This window comes from Diabrotica undecimpunctata, chromosome 1 (genome assembly GCF_040954645.1).
Source record: "Diabrotica undecimpunctata isolate CICGRU chromosome 1, icDiaUnde3, whole genome shotgun sequence".
In the NCBI taxonomy this organism is placed as follows: domain Eukaryota; kingdom Metazoa; phylum Arthropoda; class Insecta; order Coleoptera; family Chrysomelidae; genus Diabrotica; species Diabrotica undecimpunctata.
Genome location: NC_092803.1, coordinates 140004353 through 140030417, shown reverse-complemented (window position 1 = coordinate 140030417; position 26065 = coordinate 140004353). Strand labels below are relative to the sequence as shown.

Below are 26065 nucleotides of genomic sequence, written 5' to 3'. Positions count from 1 at the left end.
AAAGTGTTGTATAGATTTATACCGTTTTTTATTAGATACGTCCACTATTCATTTCTTCCTTTCTTTTGCCTATTTCTATTAAAAAACTTATGTACTTGTTGAGAAAATATTGTTCAATATCTATGTAGATAGTGTTTTATGTTTATTTTACTTAAGATTAGTGTATTTTTCTTGTTATTTTAATATAAATACCAGTTCACTGCGTGGTATTATTATACCTAAAATGAATATTTAATTGTTTTAATTTTAAAAGATAAACAAATTTTAATTCTTTTATTTTTTATTAAAGACTATTATTAGACTTATTATGTTTAGAAAAATATTAAAAATTATACATCTTTGTTAATATTTTGGCGGTAATACACATGGTTTGGTGATTTCTTCCATTCCATCAACTTTTACTCCAATTTCATCATACACTGACAGATGTTACCGGTTTATTACAGCAGACTTGAAAATAACTGCTTTGACATTGTTTACTAAAATTGACAAAAAAAAATTAGTAAATGATATTATGCTGTAATGTATGTAATAAAAATGATATTATGCTAGAGCAGATAGTGTAAGGGTTAATGATATCTTAACACTCTATTGCATGAATTTATTTTATTTTATTTTTTGACAAAATAAAATAAAATTATATTAAATTACTCTTAATAGATATATTTAGAGTTCACCGTTACATATTTTTTTTAAACGAACTGGTTTCTTAGAAAAAAAAAATTGTGCCCATTTGGCAACATTATGTATAAAAACCTTTATTAAAACCAATTGTCATACACATTAGATCGATGTATTGTCAGTATCAAATTATTCCAAATTGTGAAACTTCTTAAAACAGTTACTACTTTTAGAATGAATGCATAAATGCACCCTACAGTTCTCGCACTGGACCCTTGATTTTCCCTTACAGTTTATCATCTTACATCTTTCCCTGTTTACAGTCCAGTTTGGCCAGTGTGAAAACTAATCTGTTTGTACATACAGTGTGGATATTTAGTCTTACCCCCCCTAGTGAACTCCGTTATTTAAGACAAAGATGAAAAACGCTCGGACCCGTCAATTTTTATTTTAATAGAGGTATTTTATAACATAAAAAAAAATTGTCACCCCTTTCATCCCCTTCACTTGATAGCTACCCCCTCAGATTTTTTAAATAGCAATGGGGGTCGTGCGATAGTTTGTTGGAAAGGGTTTGAAAAGAAGAATTCAAAAATGTATAATTTTGAAATTTTATATTGCATAATGGTTTTATTTAAAATAAAATATACAAAAAATAATGTATTAAATTACATCTTTAAAATTAAAGGAACTGGCAAATTACCCTAAAGAAAACTTAAATTACTGCAGGAGATGCTCGAAATGTTCTTCATTTACTTCCTGGCAGAAGTAGATTCTTTGTTTCGTTGCCTCCCTAACCCTTTGTAGGGTCTGCATATCAATCCTATCACATTCTTCGATTATTATTCTTTGACGGAGTTCATCAACTGTCGTCAACTGGCTCCCATACAGTTTGGATTTAAGGTAACCCCATAGGTAAAAATCTAGAGGAGTAAGATCTGGTGATCTTGGTGGCCATTCAATGAATCAACGACGTCCAATCCATCTTCTCGGATACAAATTATTTAAAAAATTTCAAGCGCCAACATCGTAATGAGGCGGAGCTCCATCTTGCTGGAAAATAATATCTTGGGTGAATTCGCCTGGATTGTTTCTAAGCACATCATGAATTGCAGGAATTATTTGTGTTTCCAATAGATTAAGGTAGCTATCCCCCGTTAAATTGCCTTCGATAAAAAAAGGGCCTATAATGTGATCCCCTAGTATACCTGCCCAAACATTTAATTTAGTGGGAAATTGAGTATGACACTCTCGAAACAATCGAGGGTTTTCGTCAGACCAATATCTTACATTTTGTCGATGGACATGACCATTTAAATAGAATGTAGCTTCATCGGAAAAACAAATATGTCTTAAATAACTTGGATCTTGTGAAATATTATTATCCATAGTTTCACAATATTGCAGTCGTCGATCTGGATCATCCTCTGTCAATTCGTGTACCATTTTCATCTTATAGGGATGAAATTTTTGCTTTTTTAAATTGTTTAAGACAGTCCTGTGGCTTACTTCGCATTCGCGAGCAACATTTCTAGTTGAACTGGATGGATTTACTACAAATTGAGACAAAATATCCACTTGCTTTTCCTCAGAAGTCTTTTTTCTACCATCCCGTTTCTTGTTTTCGACAGAACCAGTTTCACAAAATTTGGTGACAAGTAGTCGATAGTAATGTCGATCAATTGGACGATTCGGAAAACGTTCATTAAATATTCTCACAGCTTCATGGTAGTTACGGCCTGCTTCGCTAAATATTAAAATTGCTTCACATTTGTCTACTAATCTACGAGGTGGTGCCATTTTGATTGTTTTGAATTTTGAATACTAAAAATTTACAGTTTACCACTAAAGCTCACCAAATCTCAAGTTCTTGTCAATATTCTTTACAATCAACAGTGCTAATTGCTTGGTTTTTATGACAGTTGTCAAAAACTATACACGCCAACTAGATTATTTAAAAAATTGTTCTAACCATATGTTTTGACGACACAAAAGTATTTATTCTGCAAAAAAATAATTCGGTATAAACGTTCAAGTATAAAAATTAAATAAATTTGGTTATACCGAATGTCCCATATTAAAGCAAAACCAGTGTACCTACTTTTGTATTGTTGTATCGCAAAGTGTATATCCAAACAATAAATCGTTATTAATAAACATATCCTTAAAGTTAAAGTAAAGTGTGATAGATTTTACAATTCTTCTTTTCAAACCCTTTCCAACGAACTATCGCACGACCCCCATTGTCATTTAAAAAATCTGAGGTGGTAGCTGTCAAGTGAAGGGGATGAAAGGGGTGACAATTTTTGTCACCTGTTATAAAATACCTCTATTAAAATAAAAATTGACGGGTCCGAGCGTTTTTCATCTTTGTCTTCAATAACGGAGTTCACTAGGGGGGATAAGACTTAATATCCACACTGTATATATTATGTCTAAGTTCAATGCATCTGCTTTTGGATGGTTGTTCGGGTGTGGAACTTCTAGGCTGACCTATTTCTCTTTTTTGTAAAACACCACTGTTAGTTAGTTGTTCAGCTAAAATTGTTTTGAAATTCAGCAGTGGTATAATCTCTTCAGTTTTTCCAGTTTGTTTTTTGATTCGCCTGTCTAATAGCCAAGCATTGACTACTGCTACATCCAGCATATGATAGAAAATACGGTGATACCATTTTTTGCTTTTGATTTTGATTGAATATAATCCCAATAAGAAAATAAGAAATCTTGCAGATCCACACCGCCCATGTGCCTGTTATATTGTCGTACAATGTCTGGGCAATCAATTTATTTCCTAGTTCTTTCGGTGCGAAACAATCTTTCCACTTTGGCTGTTGGTTGAATTCCACAATAATCTGACAGTAAAGACACAATTTTGTTGTCACACCACTAGACTGTATGTATTCGCCTCTGTAATTTTTTTATTTCTTTCTTTTGTCAACCTTTATAATTCAGAATTCGATTTGTACGGATTGTTGCGATAGAATGTATGCATCGTTTTGACAAATGACACCAGTGGTATATTTAAAAAATAATTATCGTAAAAGAGTTTGTGGTGTTTATTGGACGGTATTTTTCTGCTCAATAGAACTACAATATTACTAGCAGTTTTACATCTTGTTCAGCCAAAATTTCAAAATTATATGAAAATGCTGAGATTCCTGAGAGAATCCTCATCTTGTATCCCCATTTATGAGGCTTTTTGGGATTGTATGTTCTTCTAATTTTTTTTATCAAGCCTCGGCTTAAGGCGAGATTTTATCAAGCCTCCGTGTATTTTCTAAATTATTACTAAAATAAAGAAACCTTTTGATCGTTTCAAAACGATTGATAGGCATTACGTCTTACGTCTGCAACTTGTCTTAATAGCGTCTTGTAGTAGGTTGTCTTATTAGAGACATCCACAGCGATATCCCCATAAAATTTTCAATTTCTACAGGACATGTGGTAATTGGCTTTTGTGGATTTGTTTGAGCGCTGTATATACAAGTTTGTCGAAGTACCTCAATTATAATATCTGGTGTCAAACAAAAACTAAACAATTTGTAAGGGGAATTGAGCTGCAATATGTTGGTTGGAAGTAATTCATTATCTTTAAAAGTCATATGACTTTTTTTGATAGATTTTTTTTTAGTAGGTAGTTCAGTATTCGATTCATCGGTTTATAAATTATCATCTTCATTATCAGAATCTTCTTGACTGCCAATGATAACTTTAGCCCTGGTGGTTTGTGCAGCTAACGGCCTAACGTTATCTTCATCAGATAGTTCCGAATCATCTCTTTCAGAAGGAATCTGTCGTAACTTATAGGGCTGAATAGTTTTTGCTTTATTGTTGTAAAACGATGTTTTTTTTCTGAAAAGAAAGTTTACTTCAGGTTTATTTAAACTAATAAAGCATTAAAGAAGTCTACCAACTTGCAAAAAACAAACTAAAATATTTCCTTTTTTCAGTGTCAAAAGTTACTTTTAGCACACAATGTTTCTGTACGGGAACAGTAACAATTTGGGTCAAATACTAACAACAAAGTAAATTTATGATTTCAATATATCAGTAGATGCTTATGACACTTATAAACGCATATATAATTTTTATTTCTCAAACTTACCTTTTTTTAGCTAATATTCGAAAATAAAATACACGTGCTACACTAACAACCTACTCCAAGGTCGCTTCAAACAAAACTGCTATTTTTTATTCAAACAACCGATGGGTATATCAGCAACACACAATACACATCTAAAAACGAATTTTCTGAAGAGGGAATAAGATGTGTACGCGGTTAAAATTGTCGATAGCAAATACTCATGGAAATTTTATATTTTGAGTTCCCATTTGGGTCCTTTATGTAGTAGAGGGTTAATACACTTTTTAAAATATCAAGTTCTCTCTTCACTCTATATGGTCTATTTCGCTAGTTTTAATCGGTGCCAGATATTCCACAACTTGCAATATCGAATATAGCCAGCAGAAGAAAAAACATGACCAGACCAAAAGAATACTGAATTATTAATATAAACGTTATAGTATATATAGTAAGTACAACAAATACGCGAAGAAAAAATATGGATAAACGTTTTAAAAAATTGGAAGGAGACGCCGAAGAAAGAAATATTGCCATCCGAAAAATTTATATATTTATAAAGAGATAATGGCGTGGTGTAAGTGATATTAGTTTTAAAACTTAGTCGTTAATAGCAATGAAGACATAGTCATCTTGTTCGTGTTTTTTTTCTGTATTGGCTTTCTCCCATTTAGATTATATAGAGTGGTTTTTTTAGAGGTATAGAATTGTAAGTTGGCAACACTTTTTTAACTGGAGTCTATTTTAAAAGCTGTTAAGGGATTAATGTTTAGTTTGGTTTGGCATTTCAACATGAATAGACTGGTGCCTGAATAACGCTTCCAAATTTTGCAAATTTAATTTGAAAATAATGGTTCTCTATGAAATACGTATCGCACACTGCGTCCATTTTATGGTCAACATAATCGTTCATCAGAGCAATAAATTCGATTAACCATGGAATGTTTTCGCACCATGTTTACTCTAAATGATAATACGCATTCACAGAGACTTTGTACATTACGTAAAGAAGAAGTTGTTGCTGATGTAGAGCGTAGCACAGAGGAAGACCCGAATCAGTCTATCCGCCATCGTGCACAGCAGTTGGATATGTGTCCATCCACTTCATGGAAGATTTTGCGGAAAGATCTGGGTTTGCGTACTTATAAAATCCAACAATCCGTGCAAGAATTAAAGCTAAATAATTAAGCTATATAACCTAAAAAGGCGTAGATTCTGTGAATGGGTCCAAAACGAACAACAAACAAAACTACCGTAGTTAGAGTGAAAATAATCCTCAAGTGTATGTTGAGACACCATTACATCCAGAAATCTGACTGGTTTGTTTGGTGGGCTGGTCCGTACTTCTTTAAAAACGATGCTGACCAGAACGTTAGTCAGTGTTGACTGCCATAGAGCCATGATTACTGACTTCTATTCCTTATTTCTCAGAGCAGCCGTCTTAAAAGTCCGAATAGCTATGATGATTGTCGATCTCCGCCGCGGAGATGGCAATTGAAGAAGATTCCTCATTTGAACAACCATGATGTGCAAGAGCTGTGGTTTCACAGTCTGCGCCGATAAGCCTGAAACAATTGACCACTTGGAGAACAACATTTGCCGCGTTATTGCCGATATACGGTCGCAAATGTTGGAAAATGTCATCGAAAATTGAACGTCTAGATTAGACTACATCAGAGCCAGCGGTGGCGGTCATATGCCAGAAATCATATTTAAATTATAACGCCAAAAGATTATCTTTCGAATAAAGTCAATTTCATGTCAATTTAAAAAATCATATTTGTTTTATTCCATTTCAAAGTTTTATACCTCTAAAAAACACCCTTTATATGAACCGACCTAATCTGGTACAACCTTTATTTTACCATCACAGCACGAACAAAATGTTGAAAATAACTTAAAAAAATTAACGCACCTAATAGATTAATAATTTTACAAGCTATAAAACCTAATATTTCAACTTAAATCTTAGTTACCATGAAAATGGTATTACTTTTTAACCTTTGTGACAAATTTCAATGTCACTGCAACCATATTTCTTTCCAAGTCTTTTGATAATATTTTATGTCATTGGCTGCAAGATGGATTTGGAGAACAAATTAAAATTGTAAGTCTTTTAAGAGATAATGTTAGAAGTGAACATTCAATGAATATGTTGCAATATCAAATACGAATTTTAAAAAGTAACCAGTTACAATGAAGAAGAGAGAATGATCAAGTGAACTGGAATATTTATACAATATCAATTTTATAAAATATCTGTTGTTTACCGATGAAGCCACTTTCACTACAAATGGATTAGCGCTGTCACAAAATTGTCGTTATTGGTCAGCACGTAACCACCATTGGTAATAAAATGTAAAAGCTATGATTCTTAAAAAATCAATGCCTGGTGTGTTATACTGAAGGAGCGAATTATTGGTCCTGAAGAATTTTTAAACACCGACTTGTGAGATGCTAGTCATGAGCTTCCAATTAATAAACAATTAAATTTGTGTATTCAGTAAGATGGGTGTTTTGTTTATTACTCCAGAACTGTGAAGCAATGGCTAAATAAAAATTTTCCAACCCGTTTTGTAGGCCGTTGATAGACTGACTACCCATAAATCCAGATCTCACAATTTTAGACTTCTTCTTCTAGGGAGTTAGCAAACAAAAAATTTACCAAACCTGTCTAGGCACGTAGACGCATTTCTTGCAGAAAATGCAACAACTAAGAAATGTAATTGGAAATAGTTGTAAGCGCTACGACAAATGTATCCAATTAAATGATGGATTGGCAGAGACAACTATAATTCAAATTAAAATTATGTTTCAATGACAGTCATAACGTCAAAATTATATGTTTCAATGAAATTTTGTGATAGCTATTTGAAGCCACTCATTGACATTTCTAGTACACAAAAAGGTATAAGGGATAAAATCGTGGTCGAACTTGGTCGGTATTGAAATCTGACAGTCTATTTGGTATGGAGTATCTTAGCTAGCTCCATTTTTACTCTACATACTATTTCTATGTCTACATGTGATTCTTGGCGCTTGGGTGAGACTGAACGAAAAGCTTTATATGATCAATTACGAGACATACTTGGTGATATTCCATCAGGGGAGAGTGTCATATAACGAGGTGATTTTAAAACACATGTTGGTCAATCCGGGAGGAGATGTGTAGCAATAGCATTATATATGGCGACTCTTAAGAAGAAAGGAGGAAAATCAACTTAACACATAAAAATTGGACAAAATCATTCTCAAGTGTTAACGAGACTGTGAGCCAACAACTTAAATTGTTTATGCTGAATATTGAAGGATGAAAATATCAGAGAGTACCACAAAAAATCAAATAGCGGATGTTAATGCTCAGAAAGAAGGTATATTCAGGGAATAAATAGTAGAAAAATAAGGTGAAACATCAAAGAAAGTCCTAATATGATCTGGAAAAATATAGCTAGGATTTTTCGAGGTACGGCTATTTATATACTTTTATATTTATATACTACGGAAAAATCTCAGAAAAGAAGTTTTGTAATTAAGAGACCTGGTGATGGCTAAACGAAGATCAAGAAAAATAAAGGAGAAGGGAAAATTATATAAAGCTTGTAAAGAAAATAGGTCGAGCAAAGGCTAAAGCATTTATAAATACGCATATAAGTCATAAGCATATACAAATCTATAAGAACAACTTGATAAAATGTAGGGTAAAATAAAGGTATATAAAATAGCGCATTAGATGGTTAGGATATGTTCAACATTGGCGTGCTAATCACGCAATGCGAAGAATTGCTGATTTGTAAGTTCCTGAAACGAGTAGGAGGAGAGATTGATAGTGATATCACCCAAAATAGAAACGTATATAGATATCTACCCCGCATATGGATAAAGACAAAGAAAATGATAAATATAAATATTTAATCGATCTGTCCTTTCGGAAACCCATCTGTACTTTTCTCTCTGTGGTTTTCGTAATTGGTTTTGACACATTTCTTAAATATTATTATTTTAACCTCTGATCTTTCCACATCATATTTCTACATCTCAGCATTCATGCCATGTAATCTTGTTGCTTTTTCATTCTTTGTTGTCTGCAGAGCTTGTTTTCGCTCTCCCTACTTTTACAATTTCGACTGTTACATGCGTGTCCACTGTGTCCTTAATTTTTAACCCAGTGTTTTTCATCAATGCTATTTTTTTGGTCTTTTCTCGTTGTTTTATGTTGAAATATTTTCATTTCTTTGTATGCAATGTAGGATTAAATTGACAAATATTTATCGGTGTTTTTATATAGATTTAATTATTGTGTTAATAATTATTTATATTAAGTACTCACTCAGAATTGATCGTTCCCTCGCAGTACCTCCAGTTCATACAAACGCATTCTTCCTCTTCCGGTAAATCATAACTGTATAATGGATTCTGCTTCACAATCTCGGAAGAATATCTTCTTCCACCTTTCGCATATAAACCATGAGTGCAATGAAATATGAGTATTGGTAGTAAAACGCACATACATAATACTCTATAAGGCATGGTCATGTTTATATTCTACAATAAATGAAAACGGCTGTAATGTTTTTTATTTATAGTTTGACATTGTTAATAATTGTTTTGTTAACATGTTATCATATTTGGCATTCGTAATAATATGTGTGCTTTATTGCCTTGTGTAATAAATTGTAATAGAAATGAAGTGCATTTATATTACCTATTCATTTATTTTTATGCTGATTCATAAAATTCCGTTTTTTAACGGAAATTTTAGTTTCAATCGAAGCAGAAACCGAAATTAAGAAAAGGGTATATTTTTACTTAAAAATGAAGTACTACAATAATAAATAAAAACTTAATAAAAGAGAAAAGTACAAATCTCTAAAAAATAATATGTGACGTAATAGCGACTCTGTTGTTAACTCTATCTTATGTCTTTTTAGAATTCGGTGATCCCCAGATTAAATTTTTTCAAATTTTCTTCCCCGTAAAATTTTCAAGTATTCTTCTGTTTTTTCTTTATGTATTTTGCTTATGCCGGGGATACACGTACCTGTAAAATGGAAAAGTAACTTGCAAGTATGCACAAAACACATTTGCGAGTAACTAGTATGCCAGCAGCTTGCATGTGTGTACTGGTACGGCAAAAAAGCAGGGTTAGATATTACACATACCAGTAATCAGACTGGTTGACATGTGAAAAGTACTAAAAAGCCATTTTTTAAGTTTTTGACTTTCTTGACAAAAATGAAAAGTATTCATAGTGAATTAAACACGTATTACTCATGGCCACGGATATTGTTAGAAATTTAATAGTGAAACCCAAACGGAACTCAAAAAAAAAACATTTGGGAGAGATTGGATTAGTAGACGGGAAAGTTATGGAGCAAGTGCTTGTTTGCTTAGAGATATGAGGATTGAAGATGTAGAAGGTTATAGAAACAATTTAAGAAAGCTTCCTGAAAAATTTGATGAACTCCTTCGAAAAATTGAGAACAAAATACAAAAATACCCATATGCGAGATGCGATAGAGAGCAGCCAGAACTAAATTGGAAATAACTAAGAGATTTTTGGCTACTGGCGATTCATATATATCTCTGGAGACATTGTATAAAATAGGAAATTTTACGATTTATACTTTATAGTAATACATTCACCCATTTCCTCTTGAATTTTGGGGTACTACTACCATCGGTTCACACCGTTCTCCAACGCCGTCAGACTCCTAACCGCCATTCTTCTCTATTTAACCATAGGCCTGGAGGGATTTCTCTTTCCTCTAGTTCTTTTTCAATTCCCTCTCTCCAGCTTCTTCTAGGCCTTCCTCTTTTTCTTCTTCCTTGTGGTGTCCACATAATCTGTTTTGGAATCCTGTCATCTGACATTCTCTGTACATGGCCGTACATTAACTGTTTTGTTTTTATGTCATCAACTATTGTATGCTTGACTTCCATCATTTCTCGTATTCTCTTATTTGGTATCCGATCTTTTCTTGATTTGCCTGCTGCTCTTCTCCAGAAGTTCATTTCTGTTGCTGGTGTACCTATTCATTATCATCACAAGCAATATTGTTTTTATACAGCATTGATTTGGAGGAATTCCATAGGCACTCCTATTCTCTGTATACACTAATAAACGTTATAGTCTTTTCATCCCCTCAACGAGACATGATAAGAAATCACTTGATTATTTTGTAAACAGTATTTTTTGAATAGAAAGATTAAAAAATATACTCGTATAAAAAAATAAAACACAACAGATAGATTTCACCACTCACAAAGCATGGCACAACTACTGGCATACCAGTAGCTTTGAGTGTGTTCACATAATATGCCTGTGCAAATACCTCTACAAATTAATACAGTAAGCCGGGTACACACAAGTCAGTAAATTTTGAGTTGGGAAGCTTACCAGTTGCTGGCATAGGCCAGTAACTGGCAAGCACAAAACACATTTGCTAGTAATTGGCATGCCAGTAGCTCGCTTGCCTATACTGGCAAGGCGAAAAAGCAGGGTTGATTTTTACACATGCCAGTGCCAGTAAACAATCGAGTGGTTTTCGTCTGAAACTAAAGTACTTGTTTTGTAATTAAAAGTTTTTAAGTTTCCAACAAAAAAAAGGATCCATGGAAGGTATTCGGAATAAATTCAACAAGCAAATATTGCTGATGACCACAGATATTGTTAGAAATTTAATAATGAATCCGAAGCGGAACTCAAAAAAGAGAAACATTTAGGTGAGAAATTGGATTGCTGGCGGGGAAATCCTTGAGCAATTTTTTATTTTGGCCTTTATCTCCTTCTTAGTAATACTTTCACCCATTTCCTATTGAATTTTTGTGTAGGCATTGTCACAACTATTTTATTTTTATATAGAGATGATTTAGAATTCAAAAGACACTCCAATTCTCTATATATAGCAATAACTTTGATGGTTTTTTCATCACCCCAACGAAACATTTTGTAAATTAACAAGTTTAACAATAAAACGGTTAATTTTTATCAGGAACACAACAACTCTGACAATTCTCTGCTAGCTACTGGCATCCCCGTAGCGGTACCGCGCTGCCACACATGCCAGTGACACTTCCCACGCATGCGCCTTGCATCTCACAGCATGCTACTAGCAAGAAAAATCAAATTCTTTGCGATTAGCTAGCATGCCAGTTAACGTACACACTTGCCAGTTTGAGGACAGTAGCTGGTGCTTGCTAGGTACTGGTATGCCATTGTGCTAGTAACAGGCATATGTATCTCTGTCTTTAAATTCCGTAACATTATAATCAAAAGTATTATTTATAATCTATATCACAATTAGCATTCAAAACAAATTTCCATAGATGGTTCATCTTATCTGTATATACAAGCAAAATTGGCATTTCTAAAAATGGCTAAGCTATTCAAAATTAGGTTACTACGATGTTGTATCTTTCCTATATGTTGTACGGAGTTAAGTCGTGGACTCTCACATACGCTACCTGCAAGAAAATTGAAGCTTTCGAAATGTGGCTTTATCGTCGAATCTTGAAAATATCTTATACCGACCACGTTACAAATCAGGAAGTCTTATTAAGAATAGAAACGAACCGACGTTCGTGGTTCAACACAACAACCACAAATCTTTTCAGAGCAGTAGAGATCGCCATTATGGTCGCCAACATCCGAAACGGATAGGCACTACAAGATGAAGGTTCATCTTATCATTTGATACAAAATTATGTGAACACTTCTTAGTGTCCTGGTCTACATAACTCAAAGCCTCTTCACGGGAATAAGAATTATAAAATATCACAGAACCGTTTCATATCTAAATCTAACAAACTAAATGCAACAAAATCCTCCTCCTTCTTCTTCCTCAGCTTTTCCCAATTTCTTGGTCGCTATTCTTTTCTTTTCTTCACCACTCACTTTTATCCATCGTGTCTTCTTCATTTAATTAAACCTTTTTTCTCGAGTTCTCACAGATACTTGTTGATAGCTATCAATAAGTTGCCACAGACACTTCGTCTAAGGACTAGCAACCCCAGTGGAGTCGTACATGTGATTAATTCTTTTTGTAACTTAAACATCATAGTTTTAAATTATCAAAGATGTAACAAACTACATTTAAAGGGTTTTTTTCCCATATATTTAGTGGCTTCAAACGTGAACATCCAGTTCTGAAAAGAAAACGTGGTGTGATATAGCCCGATAGGGTTTTTATTATTATACCTTTTATAAAGAAATTTTTTAAAAAACAATTTTTAAAAAATTATTAATTTATGTTATTCACGTAACTTTTTTATAACTAACTTTCGATTTTTTATTTAAAAAAAAGAATTTTTAATACATGCTAGTTCCCTATTTGTAATAAAATATATATGTTACAATAAATTACTTCGCATTTATTAAATTTATTATATTTACATACCGAGACGGCATTGAACGTTGCGCTTGGTTGACTCTAACGTTGTTACAAAAACACTTATACTAGTATCTATTGTTCCCTTAATATATTTAATATAATGAAAATAATTTTAATCAGCTGCACTGAATAAAATATAAATGCTCAAAAGGATTCCCAGAAAGAACTCAAAATTAAGTATTTAATTGCATTTTCTTTTTTAATTTAATATAATCCTGTCATATTTATAAGGATATTGAAAAAGGAGAATTTAAATAATATAAAAATATAGAAATATTTTTTCAATTAATATATACATAATGGGAATTGTAGACTTATAGAAAGCGATTTTCGATTCCATCGATTTCTTAACCGAGATCTAGTCAAAATCCTGGGAATTTAATTGCCTAAGCAGGAAAGTATGATGGAAGTAATGTAAAGGTTATTAGAAATTTTCAAACGAGAAAAAGAAACGAAAAGGGGCACACTGTCTTTTAGATTTCTGCACAATGCAATCTAAAAATTACCAACATTCTCTTCTAACACTATATACGAAGAACATGCACACGACGAAGCCCAGACGGACGAGTTACAAACTAAATTTATTTTATTTTAATTAGGTCAGGGTAAAAATCATCATCCATCAATTACAAAACTGACCTTTGTGCAGAATATGGTCCCATGTGTGGAAAGTCCTACACGAGATACATATGAACGCGTGGAAAGTCCTACACGAAAAATACTCACAAATAATCAACATCCTAGAACCTCCAAAGGTAGAAGATTTTTAAAGAGACCTGCAAGACCAACTTTTACAAGATCATTTACTGAACCGCGATCCTGAGAAAACTTAGATATATTATAAGATAGAACTGCAAAAGATTATACCATACCGACTACCACACAACAAACATATTTTGTAAAAGAAAAAAGTACTTGAGAACAAATACTGAACTTACTACAACTTATAGAAGAGTCTAAGCGTGCGTTCATAACGAGGCACCGACCCTCGCTCGTGCCGTGGGATAGTATCATTTAATCGATTTTCGGTAAAATAAATGTATTACTTTAAATGCGAGCGTTCGCCGTCAGTTCTACGCTCTAGGCGAGGAGACGGTGCGATGGTCTCCGATATGAACGCACTCTAAAGGATTTCAGGTAAGGTACATTCACAAGTATAGTACCTTGACTTGTGCATAATTTTGGTAATTAGATTTAAGAAGGAAAGGTTCTAGCTTTAACCTTTTAAAAGAGCCGTGCTAAGTCCAAGGACTGTACGAATTTTATACGAGATATCTCGATTTACAGAGAAAATTAGAGTTATAAGATCATTATTAATTAAAAAAAAAAAACGTAAGGCACATAAGCATACAAAAAATATTTATCTACAAAATTATAATATTATACAAAAATATTAATATGTAAGGCCAGTGCCTCCCCATCATCTGCTGCATTAATTACAACACTTTATAAATTATGGAATTTTCAACTTTTTCTACTGCATTTCTAGCTGCATTTTGCCAGCTACTTATATATGTTGTACTTCACTATTAATAAGTTGAATTACAGAAGCGCTTAGAGTAGGTGAACCATTTTTTCTCGTAAAGCCAGATGTTAATTGATGCCACATGTGTTCTATAGGATTAAAAATACAATAATTATGGTAACAGTCTTAAAATTATATGACCCAAACTTTCTGCATATTTATCACAAACATATCCTTTTTTTATGGATAAGATCTTTAAAATTTTTGCAATAAATATTTTTTCATATATATGTTCCTTCAAAATAAATATCATTATCGAACATGTAATTTTGAATAGTAACTTTAGTATCATTGCCACAAGGAGCTTTATTTAATTGTCTTCTATGATAAGAAGGATTGTCCATAACAATTACACTCTCTAGTGGTATATTTGGTATTAATTTATTTTTAAACCAATCTTCAAAACCGTTGCTCCCTCAGTTGTGTCTTGGTGATAATCGACGCAAGATTCATGTTTTTGGCAGATAAACACAGAGCTTTTGGAACCCATCCGTCTACTGCTCCGGCGTGGAATATCGGTACGCGTTTTCGTTTATTGAAATATACTTTTGTTGCACAGTGTTCGTGTTATCAAACCAACCTTTTGATGAGGTGTCGTGTATGTCGAACCACGTCTCATCTATATAAATTGATTTATTTTCTCTCCGGACTGTTTTATTTTCGATGAGAATCCATAATTATCTGCCTTTTGTTTATTTTTTTAAACATAAATCCTATGCGCTACAAACTTGTTCCATCGCACTTAATAAAGTGTCATCTGCATTGAGTTTATTCAGAACATTGTCTAATGTTGGCACCAATTGTTCTTTATACGAAACGTAGACTTTACAACAAATAATGACAGATGGGCCCTTTGACGTCTTTCTGATTCTTGCCTTGAATGGGAGCAGCCTCCTCTAAATGAAAATTTTCAAAAGGAGCTTCTTCTGTGTTATCGTTATGAAAATTCCACGGACGCCACATTGTAATCATATTTTGCTAAATATCACAACTTCTAACAGCGTGTTGTTCACTCGAAGACTATTGTTCAAGTTGTTATTTTTCATGTACGACGGACATTGTATTTTACAATATACAACAGATTAAACTTTAAACAAAGTTAACCCTAATAACAAGGTAGTGAAGTTTAAGGTCGTGTACGTATCTCCGACGTACTGGTATGTTTCACAGGAACTAACAGGCAACTCGACCAATTTTTATCGTGTATTAATTCTCTTCATAGTCATATTGAATTTACAATAGAAACAGAACAAAATCAATCCATAAATTTTTTAGATTTAAAAATTATCAGACTTAAAAACAAACATGACTTCTTCATATTTTATAAACCTACCCATACTGACACGACTATTCACAATTCATCATCCTATCACACACAACATAAACTGGCAGCCTATCATAGTATGTTACATAGATTAACAGAAATTCCAATGTCAAAATACAATTTTGAGACAGAATTAAATATCATTAAGCAAATAGCAGTAAACAATGGATACAACGAACAAACAATCAATAAAATGTTAAATCAAAAACTACACAAGAAAGCCCTGAACTTAGTATTTCCACCACCAGAGAAAAAACCCAGTACCTTCTGCTCGATTACATATACAGGCAAAATATCAAGAAAAATAGCCAAACACATAAAAAAAGAAAGGAATAACACTAGCTTTCAGAACAAATAACAACCTAGGCAAATATATTAAAAACAACAAGAGACAACATAAAAAAACACAGTGGTGTGTACAAGCTTAAATGTGGCGACTGCCCAAAAACTTACATTGGTCAAACGGGTAGAAATTTTAATAAACGAATAGCAGAACATAAAAGGACTTTCAATAATAGAAAAACAGATTCTACATACGCACTTCATCTTCTAGATCATAATCATTCTTTTAATGACGAATTTAAAATTCTCCACATTCAAAATAAAGGCCTTAAGCTATCTTTGTTAGAATCTATGGAAATCAATAAACTAAAAAACACAGATATAAGTCTGAATGACCAGCTTGAGACAAACAGTTCTCCCCTCCTCAACCTATTTCATTAGAGACTATAAAGTGTAAACCCATACCAAAAACAGATCATTTGAGAAAGGCAATCAGCCGAAACAGCTGTAGTGATAAGAATTTAAAATAAATTTTGTGGAAGTTTGAAAACAAAGTTTTCAGTGTTTTATTGTTACATTTTACCGTTAAGCTGTATAAATAAATTTTATTGAACATTGATTTCGCGCACGTAACTGACATTCAAAATCGACGGTCGCTTCAAGCGTTATTTCTGAGAGACTGATTTATTCTACACAAAAGGTGATAATAAACATTTTCATTTAATATTATCTCAGCTACATTTTTTATTTAAAAAATTTTTTGCTACGGCGTACAGATTCTTGGTAACTCGATTTTTTTGCGTTTTTATCCCCCTACTAGGGGGCTTTTAGGGAGAAGCCCGGGGGTAAAAGTGGTAAACTTTTTGCATCTCTTTTGGGGTCCCAAAATTAATATTCTCGGCAACATTCAGCTTGTTATTATGATTTTTAGAGGTTGAGTGGCATTTTCGTCTCTGACGACTGAACTGATAAATTTTCAACAATAGAAGATTTATTTAGAAGAGGGAATTATTTTTATTACTTTACCATCATTTTTAAGAGACCGTTGGTATTAATGTTTCGTGGTTATCAAAAACTATTTGATTGCTTATTAAAAAACACTAAAAATTACTTAATAGAGATATGGAAAGATAGGTTTATCTCCCAGGAAATCAAAACGCGACTAGTAAAAACATTAGTCTTAGCAATATTTCTGTATAGTGCCAAAACTTAAACTATTCACAAGAGTTCTGGCCCTCTAATCGATATATTTGAGATGGGGTGTTAAAGAAGGATGCTTCGAATACCCCATAACTGCTCATAGAACAAACGCTTCTTTTATATTCGGCGGGATCTCTATAGTATACAAGAGATGTACATATTACATTTTTAAGTCTTACTCTGTCAAATGCCTTCTCTAAGTCGATCAAACATTGGAATGAGGGTCTATTGCATTCTAACGCTTTTTCTGTAATCTATTTTATGACGAATATTGCACCTGTACACGACCTTCTCGACCGGAAAAATTGTTGCTTGTCTAGTAAGTTTGAGCTGATTTATTCGTTCTTGGAACATTTTAGTTGTAAGTTTCAGGGTAGTATTTAGCAAATTAATTTCTCTGTAGCTTTCTGGTTGTTTCTTATCGTCCTTTTTGAATAATAAGCTTAGCTTATTATTTATATCTTAACTTATTAATAATAAGCTTAGTTTGCTTGTCCTCCATTCTTCTGGTATTTTATTTTGTCTTATGATCGTGTTAATTAATGTTGTCAATTTATCAGTCATTATCGCTCCCCAATATTTCAACAATTAATTTGGTATCCCATTTTTACCTGCAGCTTTTCTGTTTTTTAGTTTTTTAATTGTTTTTATACTTGATACTTGCTTACATAAACTCCTTCATTTATGATAATTTCTGGTGTTTGTGGTTCCATCGTCATTTGTTGTTCCTCTGTAAATATTTAGTATGGTACATGAAATTATAAAAAAAGTACTAGGATTGTTTAAATATTTTAAGTTAAATCAGATTTCTTTGTTGTCCAGTCCATGGGCTTAGATAGAAATATCTTTCAATGCCAATGGTAAATAGTTTGACTCAGATTATAGTAGCCTTATATTGGTATATAATATTGTTAATTAGCATTCTATATATTGAATCGATTGGATCATTTCCAAGTGCCTCTTCGTCTGCCCGGAGTTCTATGTTATCGAAGACTTTTTTATAAACAAAAATAAGAAGAGTAATTAGGAGAATAAATAGTTATCTACAAAAAGGCATACAACACAAGAAAATTTAAGTAGATGAATAAATTTTAAAAAAGTCATAAATCAATACAAATTATCCTATTAAGAGAAAAGTTATTTTAAATTAAATTTAAAATAAAAATTGCCATTCAGCACTACTTAATCATTTTTAAATATCACGTGAAATTTATCTGTTTTCCCAATGAAAAATGCATTGTGTTGATTATTTTTGTTTGGCACAACCGCTTCATCACCTTTGGCAATTGTCCAAGATGCTACATTTTTGTGTGGCACTTAATTTATAGAGTGCTTTTTAGTAGTTCGCGGATATAAATAATTTTGACGAAAAGAGAATTTAATTTACTTCCTGGTAATAACCAAGGACGTAGTTTTAGTTACCCAAAACTCGCTTAATGATGTATTTTTAATTGAGATATTTAGATCTATAAAGACTCCAGACGTACTGGGAATACACACATATCGAAAAGGGTAATTGCTTAAAAAATATTAATATTTTAAAAAGTCTAGCACATTTCCAATGGGGAGCTGACGAAGAGGTAGTAAAAGGTAGACATTTTTTAAGAATGTTTGGTAAAATCAAAATCTAAAATAAAAATGGGGGTTCCTATTAAAGATTTCAAAGTTGTGCCCTCCCCAATCTCGGTGTAGGGTGGGGGTCATGTTTGTTATCATTGGGTAGATTTTTGAAAAATATTGAAAACCAGTTTTTCGATCCGATATTCATTTCGCCAAATTTTCGACCGACCCACTTCTTTTCACGCAATCTATATAATTTATTACACACAATAAAATTTATTTTATTAATGACATTTTAAATATAGTAATCATTCAGTTTACTATACTGTACTATGCTAAATACTAATTACTAAGTAAGATTAATAAATAAACTAAAAACTTAATAAATTAAATACTAAATAAACTTTATTTATGTTCTAATAATAACATAATTTAATCAGTTTTATTTATTAATATTTCAGGTGATATTTGCATTTGCATGTTGTATTATGATGACAAAGTACGAATTTGATGGTAATATGATCTTCACAGATAACACCGCCGCAATATATTTGCTTAATTAGTCGATAACAGTTATTAGATAATATGAATCATTTTTCATTGATATATGTGGATGGAATCTTATTTTTCTGATAATAATATTATGTTCTTGTAATGACATAACTTTGTTTATTTGGTAAACCTACATTATACATCACAAAAAAATTAAGCAAAAATCATTAAATCGTGTTTGTTAATAAATTCAGTGTATAAGTACGATAATATATTATTTCGTACCATTCCGAAAACTTGTTGATAGTTTGTTTTGATAAAAGATGTTGTAATAGATATCTTCGCTTACTTGGTCCGCTAGTAATAAAGTTATCAGAATTAAATGGCAAACAGGTCTTCATAAATGATTTCGACTTTAGTCATATTCTTCTATTGTACTATACTATCATCGGGTCAATGACCTCGTCATCGAGACACATTAATTCGAATTAGAAAAATTCTATAAAGAAAATTGTTTTGTAGATGCGTTAAAATACTGTGTTTGAACGATGGAACAAGTTCATTCATCTTTGGACAAATGAATAGGGCTGTAGGCCTTCTTCAACCTGGCATGCGGCCAACTGACGTAACTGAATAAATCGGAGTCTCCTAAAGTTTCACCTGTAACTGCAACTCAATACCGCTTTTTTTAGGTTTAGATTAGATTTAGGTAGATAGGTTTAGGTAGATTTAACCTACAATTACTGCATTATGAGACCTATGCCTGAACAAAGACAGTTGTTATGACAGTTAAAAATTTTTTTTGGTATTTAGCATTTATAAACAGAAATGATTATTATGATGGGGGAACTAGCAGCCAGCTCCCAATACGTCAGTCTAAAAATCAATATGAAAAAAACAAAAATAATGACAAACACAGATGACCCCAGACGTATAACTATAAATGGCAGTGAGATAGAACAAATCCAGGAATATATCTACCTAGGCCAAATCCTAAGACTGGACAAAGAGAACCAAAGTGCGGAAATTACTAGAAGAGCAAGACTGGCATGGGCAGGATTTGGAAAACTTAGTTGGATACTTAGGAACCGCAAAAGACCCCAATACTTGAGGAGCAAAGTGTTCAACTAATGCATCTTTCCTATCATGACATATGGATGTCAAACGTGGACCCTAACCAAGGCAAACATGAATAAACTAGCCACAACAGAAAGAACAATGGAAAGAGCAATGTTAGGTATACGACTGTCAGATAAAAAGAGGAGCGACTGGGTAAGATCCAAAACAAAAGTAGAGGACATAGCAACAAAAATTGCCAAACTTAAATGGAGCTTCGCGGGCAACACTGCTAGACAAAAAGACCAACGTTGGAATACTACAATGCAACATTGGATGGAAGGAGTTGGGAGAGGCCTATGTCCAAATATGGACGACAGAAGGCTAAGAAGAAGAAGAAGAAACAAATGAATGAAAAATCACTCTCAATATAGCACATCAAATCATGAAGTCAATTAAAAACAGATTTTTTTGGAAATATTAAAAGAATTTGATTTTAAAATTGCTATTTACCAACAAGAATCGCCATTTTAGTTTATTGTCATCATTTAACGGCATTTCGTTCATAGTATAAAAATTAATTTTTAAAATCAACTGAAAACTGAAATTTATCTTAAAAAGTTTCGTACCATAGTTTCGTTAAAATTTATTGACGATCCAATACGCGCTGTGTTTATATTTCTAGAAGTTATATTCATTGAATTTGGTCCAATTAGTCGCTCATCCGGCTCCTACAGCCGTAAAGGGGAAATTTTTCTCAACTGCCCGCCTATAAAAGGAAAGGTAAACAAAGCAAAATAAAGAAAAATGTTTACCTGAAATTGTAGTTTGATCGGCACCAATCTTGCAATACTGTATCAGTTAACTTTTGTCCGTAACTTATAAAGTTTTTCTGCTTTTTGTTCGAATCAATTGTTTACTTCTTACTTGACTTACATTTTTTTAAGTGCTATTTGCCTTATATAAATAAAGATAAGTCAACACCGCTCTCTGAAACAACAGGAGATATGCTTTAAGAGGGAGGTGATTATATCCGCAGATTGTCCAGCTAATAAAATGAGTATGTAATAGGACCAAAACTATTAAACGAGTGGACAAAACCAAGAATATGCCATCTACATCTAAGTATGAAAATTATGGGGGATGTATACTGGCCCAATGTATAAAAAAATGAGCGGATTATGCAGAAAACTTGTTTGGTGAAAACCAAACTGATTTCAGACAGAACAAATTAGTAATATCCACAAGGAAACTAAATTCCTGTAGCCATGTAGTATACCATGTATCACAAAAAATTTGTGGCAAAAAAAATTGACCAAGGTTAATGCAAAAATGTGGTTAATACTTACTGGATCTACATGTTTTAAGCCACCAAATACTTGGTTAAAAACCCTTTAAATGTTGGTTAATTAACTTTAAGTTACAATATTTAACTTATAAACTAGGATGTTTAAGTTACAACAGTAATAAATAGCATGCCAACGTAAGACTCCACTGGAAGTTGGTACTCCTGAGACGAAGTGTCTACGAGGACTTGTGAATAGCAACTGATTGAAATGGCATATTAGGACGGAAGTCAGAACAAAGCAGTCAGTGTAACTTGAGGTATTTGTCTGAATATGACAGTAGCCAGCAATATTTAAAATTGAATATGTTAAATTTAAATTAATAATACCAATAGAAACTATCAATATGTTGTATCAATAGTTTGAAGTATGATTTATCCTAAAATTACGTTGGGAAATTTGAAAAAAAAGAATAGTCTAGGTGAACTGAAGTTTGCTGAAAATCTTTTTTAAAACAGTTTTATCTGTTGTAGTTGGTTGATTACCGGTACCCACAAATTTGTTACCAGGCCTTAAGCTATCCTTGTTAGAATCTATGGAAATTAACAAATTAAAAACCACAGACATAATTCTGAATGACCAACTTGAGACAAACAGTTCTCCCCTCCCCAACCTATTTCATTAAAGACTATAAAGTGTAAACGCATGCCAAAAATAGATCCCTCTTTCGTCCGTTCGCCGTAGTGAGTACGTAGTGTACAGTGTTAGTGCTTTTTAGGTTTTTAGGTTTTCATAGCAGAGGGTCAGACGGCTGTCATAGACAAAGCCAAGCTCTGACCGCTGGAAGCCGGCCAAGAAGTACAAAGCCGCGAATACGAAGAGATAACCTGGTGAAACCAACCACGTGGTCGCCACGTGGCCGTACTTGGAGTTCTGTGTAAGGTAAGTGCTGTGTTTTTTGCTGGTCTACCGGCGATTTGTACTCTCTGACGGAGATTCTGCTGGTCACGGTGTAGGCTTAGTGGGTGGTCCGTAAGAAGCCATCCACGCAGGCCGTTGCCGGGGCTTACAGCTTCCGTCGGAGTCTGTGAACGGTCGTGCCGGCACAAATCTGCACTTAACCAATTACATTTATAATATCTACGGGGGACCGCTAGCTCAAAATAGTTAAGTATAGTCCGGCTTACCAGCCATCTTGCACATTGCACAAGGTGCTTGAAAAAAGGTGTCATCTGGGTGTAATCTACCTAGCCATCCACTTCGAAAATGCCAAGGTCGACCCGCTCCAACAGGTCGAACAGAGTTATTCCTGCTGAACCACCCGACCCTGGGCAACACTCCAAAGACATGCCCTCCATCGACAATTACGACTTCCCTCCGCTACCCTCACAAAGGACACCCGCAACACAGACCTTAACCACACCAACCAACACTACCATTCCACCGATCACTTCTTCCTTTCCACCTACACTACACATCCCAGATACCACTCAATCCAATATCACCAATAACCTATCTGACACTTTTATGTCAGATATAATCTCCACCCTACCCGTAGAACAGATCGATCGGTTGATAGCTCAACTGCAGCTGACCCGGTCATCTGCTATCCTTAATACACCCACACCTCCTATCACCACTTTAGCCACTCAACCACAACAAAACTTCACCATACATACCAATACCACCCAACCTATATCCACCCATGCCGCTCTAGCGACAAACACCCAATCTCCACAACTAATTAATACAGTCAACACACAACCAACAAATACCCGAAACTCACAACAAACACACGCACCTATCATCCCGCCTTCCACACAAAACACTACCGCATCATACGCTAATGCCACCACCACTCCCAGACCTTCCGTCCCTGCATCCCAGGCCACTACCTCCACTCAACCCAAATCCTTCAATTATACCATCACCAATATTCCTCTAGAGAAATCGACCCAAAGAGATTTCTTCCGCATCATAAACACTCGTGAGATCCTTCTCAACCAAATCTCGACTGTCAAGGTCCTTCCCACCCAAATTGCATACTTAACTACCTTCCACCCGGTAAATCATGTCGAGTTACAACGTAAGCTCCGTGATGCGCTGGGCGATCCTAAAGTCCTCGTCTCACCCAAACATATTCCAACACCCAGAAATCCCACCCGCTCTTCCAAACCTACATACATGGTCGTCGTCAAGGGAGTCGAAAGAGTCTACTCTGACGCCGACCTCACCCGAGCCTTCACCGACATGGATATCCCCGTAGTTCGTCTATGGAGGATCATATCTAAGTCAAATCTTCCCACTACGTTCGTAAAGCTGGTCACGTCGAGTGAACTTAAGTACACCGGGGCCTGACAAGATTGCCAGGAACTGTGTGCGTCACCTCCCGCTGAGCGTCACTCTATACTTGACGAACATAGTCAATGCCACTCTTAAACTCTGCTACTTCCCAAAACCTTGGAAAGTAGCACATACAATTATGCTCTTGAAAAAGGGCAAACCGCGTACCAACCCACACTCTTACAGGCCGATATCTCTCCTGAACTCCCTGGCGAAAGTCTTCGAGAGGATCCTTAAAGAAAGACTCGTAGACTTCACCACAGAACACAACATCATCCCACCTTACCAATTCGGCTTTAGAGAAGGGTACTCTACCAAAACGGCATTGACTGAAATCGTCACACACCTTACACAAAGTCTGAACGACGGCAATTTGTCACTAGGCATCTTCCTCGATGTTCAAAAAGCCTTTGACCAAGTCTGGCATGTGGGACTGGTCAAGAAACTCGTGAGCATCGGGCTACCTACTCCATTCGTCAGACTCATCCACTCCTATGTCTCTCAACGGTGGATTACAGTCAAGGAGCGTGATCGATACTCTACATCCTTCACTCCCACTGCTGGAGTCCCTCAGGGTTTCGTGTTGGCACCAATACTTTATACAATATACAACAGCGACTTCCCCAATCCCAGATATACACATACAACTACCTTACTATACGCAGACGATACTGCACTCCTTACTACCACACCACACGTCGACTCTGTACTTAGGTTCGCTCGAGATCATCTGCTCCTTGTTGAACAATGGTGCCAGAGATGGAGAGTGACACCTAACCCTAACAAAACACAGATGATCCTTTTCAGACACCCATATCGCAGCCAATACATTACACCTATCATCACCGAAAGGCACAATTTGAGTCTATGGGGAGAACGACTCCATCTCCGAAACCAGGTCGATTACCTCGGCGTGTTGTTTACACAAACACTAAGCTGGATGGACGACACTGAAAAAACCTGTAGTAAGGTTAGGAGCCGACTCGGACTTCTCAACGCTCTTACTGGCAGATTCGGCCGCACTCAAGCACGTACACTTATCCATACTTACAAAACATTTATCAGACCGGTCATCGAGTACAGATCTTGCATCTGTGCTGTGATGCCAAAGCACCTCAACAATAGACTAATCTCACTGGAAAGGAGAATCTTACGTACACTTAACAGAAAACGACGCGACTATCCCTCTGCACTCATTCATCGCCTGTCGAACATCCAGCCCATCAATGAGAGGCTTTCCTCTCTGAGCAGGAGTTATACAATTCGCACCATCCGGGGCCAAAACCTCAGAGCCCAAAGCATTCTAAAAACTACCTGCTCGTCCCTCGGCAATGTATTCAGAAGACGACCTAAACCCAAACTCCCATTCCTACCCACTATTCTGCTGGAACTCGCCAGCAACGAGCTCCCTGACGAATACATTGATATACAGGAGGCAACTCCCCTCTTTTACCGTCGCATATTATAACACCGAAAGTTCACTTCGAACTGACACCGACGGGGGGGGGGGATCGGTTTTCTGTGGTTTTCCGATCCCATTGCACAATGATACCCCGTCGTTTTTCGAGGTACCAGTCCACAGCTGACCTCACGCGCCGCCATATTCACTCAAAAATTAAATTGATTTTTTAAATTAATAAACATATAAATTTCATATATTTACTAATTCTGTTTTAGACCAAAAAATATTCTGAAAGGAACCGTTCACTTCTATCCCTTTCGCCCCCGATTGTCCAGGACTAGCAAAGCAGCACAACCACCAACAACACCGCAACACCAGTGGACACTGCCAAAATCCCAGTGCCACACCCACCAAAAAAGGTAACACGTCCTGAAGAGGCACAAGCCTAAAGCAGGACAGCAGACACATCCAATACAGAAGATAAACACACACTCACAAAAACC

General features: G+C 34.7%; 1 protein-coding gene and 1 long non-coding RNA gene across 2 annotated transcripts in view; one reads left to right on the top strand and one right to left on the bottom strand.

Annotated features, from left to right (window-relative positions):
- Nucleotides 1-26065, top strand: part of LOC140432291 (uncharacterized) — a 217198-nt gene that overhangs the window by 173702 nt on the left and 17431 nt on the right. The gene's annotated exons all lie outside the window — the stretch shown is intronic.
- LOC140432294 (uncharacterized) lies at nucleotides 305-21457 on the bottom strand. The gene is made up of 3 exons (XR_011949787.1): nucleotides 21347-21457; nucleotides 9030-9244; nucleotides 305-479 (listed from the first exon to the last, which is right to left on the bottom strand). It is a non-coding gene; the product is annotated as an uncharacterized lncRNA (long non-coding RNA).